This window comes from Lycorma delicatula, chromosome 1 (genome assembly GCF_047948215.1).
Source record: "Lycorma delicatula isolate Av1 chromosome 1, ASM4794821v1, whole genome shotgun sequence".
In the NCBI taxonomy this organism is placed as follows: Eukaryota; Metazoa; Arthropoda; class Insecta; order Hemiptera; family Fulgoridae; genus Lycorma; species Lycorma delicatula.
Genome location: NC_134455.1, coordinates 183,264,771 through 183,267,783, shown reverse-complemented (window position 1 = coordinate 183,267,783; position 3,013 = coordinate 183,264,771).

Below are 3,013 nucleotides of genomic sequence, written 5' to 3'. Positions count from 1 at the left end.
AACGACTAGCACTAGATAGGGAATCTTGGAGAGCTGCATCAAACCAGTCAAATGACTGAAGACAAAAAAAAAAATAATACTTCCACAGCATCCCTACAGAAATCTAGTAATACCAGCAACACAAACAAAATAAAAATAAGAAAATACAAGAAGTAGTAAAAAAATAAAGTAAGAGGAAAGTGAGAGAATAAAAAGGTAGTTGGGAACTGGATAGGGCTGTTAAAGAAATGTTTTATTATAATAAAAAAAAAATATGAATGAACAAAAAGTAGTTAAAAATAACACTCCAACTACTACAGAATCACCAATAAAAAAGATTTGGAATGGATTTTAAAAGAGTAACTAATGCTGGGATAATTAACGGACATTTTACAGAAAATATGGGAGGGACATCTTGTTATAGATTAGCGGATATAACCTATATGAAAATTAGTGTAAGCAATAAGATTGTTTAAATCATTAACAGATCCTTTTTGTAACAACATAATGATTCTAAAAATTGTAGATGTGATGAGAACTTAGCAACGCATTAATAACTAAAAAGGAAATTCGTGGATTTTGTAACATGTAATTATGTGGGTACTTTATTGAACATCAAGATTTGTTAAGTTGTGTATGTTTTATTGTACTCCATGGCAACACAATTTTATGAAGTATTTTAAGTAATTAAGTATTTATAAATTAAAAGTTATGAAGTATTTTAAGTAATTAAGTATTTATGTAATATTTCAATTCACTTTCAATAATTAAAACATTTTGAATTTTACAATGAATAAAAATCGGGTTTGTAGTTACATTTGCAGAGAATTCAAAACGAAAAACCAATAAAAACCAGTATCGAATATGCTGAAAACTGCATCAAATATGCATCAGCTGCTATGTTAAACTAGCCTAGTAGTTAAAATGAAAAAAAGGGTATTTGCCTTATGCATTATTGCATACCCAGATGTTTGTCCAGCTATGAGACCAGTTCTTCATGGTGTATAATTTACTGATTCTTATTACCCAGAAGTTTCAATCGATGAATCCTGAACTTCAATAAAAAAAATTAATTACATTCCAGAAGAATGAAATACTTCACCTCACCTCATCACACAAGTAGAACTGAGCTACCTAATTCGTGGCTTGTATTTGTCAAAACAACATGCAGAACTCCTAGGTTCACATCTTAAAGATTTGAATTTATTAAACAAGGATTTTAAGTTTGAGAATTTTATGACTGGCGAGGATTTTTTTAATTTTAGACCTATATGTTCTACATCGCGTTTTTAAACATTTTCTTGCACTCTCAGCCGACCTTGGCGCAAGCGTTGACGTCGATTTTGACGGACACGTGGCTACCGATCTCGCCACAAAATATTTTACTTAGTCATTTGGCAACACAACAGTGGCAATATGTGAAGTAACTAGTCTACACATTTTTGATCATTTTATCTCTATTCGTTTTTGTCTCATGGTTTAGCAATGAGCAAAAGAAAGTGTGTGTGTTTAATGTTAACCTGTTTAATGTTAATGTTAACATGTTTAATATTAACAGGAATATAAATTTTTGAAATTGTGAAATGACAGTAAAATGAATGTGTTTATTGCACACTATGCACTGGAGAATTTTCCATTGTAAATAAAGGAAAGGGTATTATTGAAGACCACGTGAAAACAGCTAAACACATGAGTGTTATTAATGCTACTGCTTCAGCAAACATAAGAGATTTTTCTAAAGCCAAAGATAGGAATAACAATAACAGTGATTTGGAGTGCGCTGCTAAAGAAGCTACATTTTCATACCACACTGCTAACCACGAACTCAGTTTCAAAACATCAGACTGCACATCTAAACTGATAAAAAGGTTATATGACCCAAAATTATCATCTGCTAAAACCAAAACCGAGGCAATAATTGTTAACATTATTTCGACATTTATATTTGATAATGTGTTGTGTTCTTTGGAAAACATTAATTATGTAACAGTAATGATGAATAGCTCAAACAGAAGTGAAGTAAAACTTGTTCCAATTGTTGTAAGACATTTCAGTCTGGAGGAGGGAATACAAATTAAAACTTTTAAATTTCAATGAAGTGTCAGCTGACACTACTCAAATTTTGACTGTATCTTTTGCAGTGTGTGTGAAAAATACAAACTTGAGAAAAAGTTGGTTTGTTATAACATAACATACAGTAATACATAACATAACAATTATAAGATAACACTTACAGTAATTTTGGTGGTGTGAAGAAAAAGAGGAATGAAAATGTGTTCAGAAAATAAACTCAAAGTGATTTAAATAGACCTATTTTAGGTATTGGTTGTTCAGCCCACATTGTTCACAATTCAGTACAAACAGTATGTGATTCTACCCCTTATACATTACCCCCTCAACCCTTACATTTATACAGTAAGAGTAACGAAACTTAAAGAGTTTCTGAATTTGTGGAAACAGATTACAAAAACGTATTATCTAACAGCAGCACAAGGTTCCTTAGTTTGTTACCTGCAATAGAAAGAATTCTTTCCATTTTTGATGGCCTAAACTCATACAATTCTTATCTTGTGACAAATGCCCAAAATTATTATTTAATTTTTTTGAAAAATCTAGAATGTGAACTTTTTGAAATTTTTATATGGCATTCTACAGTTATTTAATAATGTAGTTCTGAAACTGGAAGCTAATTCCACCACAGCAACAGAAGCATTTCATACATATTCTGAATTAATTTGTCAACTTCAGGAAAGAAAAACCCACAAATTTATACCATCTTCTGCCAAAGAATTGCTATGCACTCTAAAAGAAAATAATGATGATGTTCAGGAAGAAAAATTCTTCTCAAGCGTAGACAATTTTTATAATTTTAATATCCAGTACTTAGAGTTGTGGAGAACCAATTTTGATAAAGTTAGTAAGTTTCAGCGGATAAATTTATGAACTTTAAATTTCCCGGTCCGATTTAAAATAGAGTGCACAAGTTGTTAATGAAATTATAAAAGATTCCATAAATACTGATGACCTATTTGAT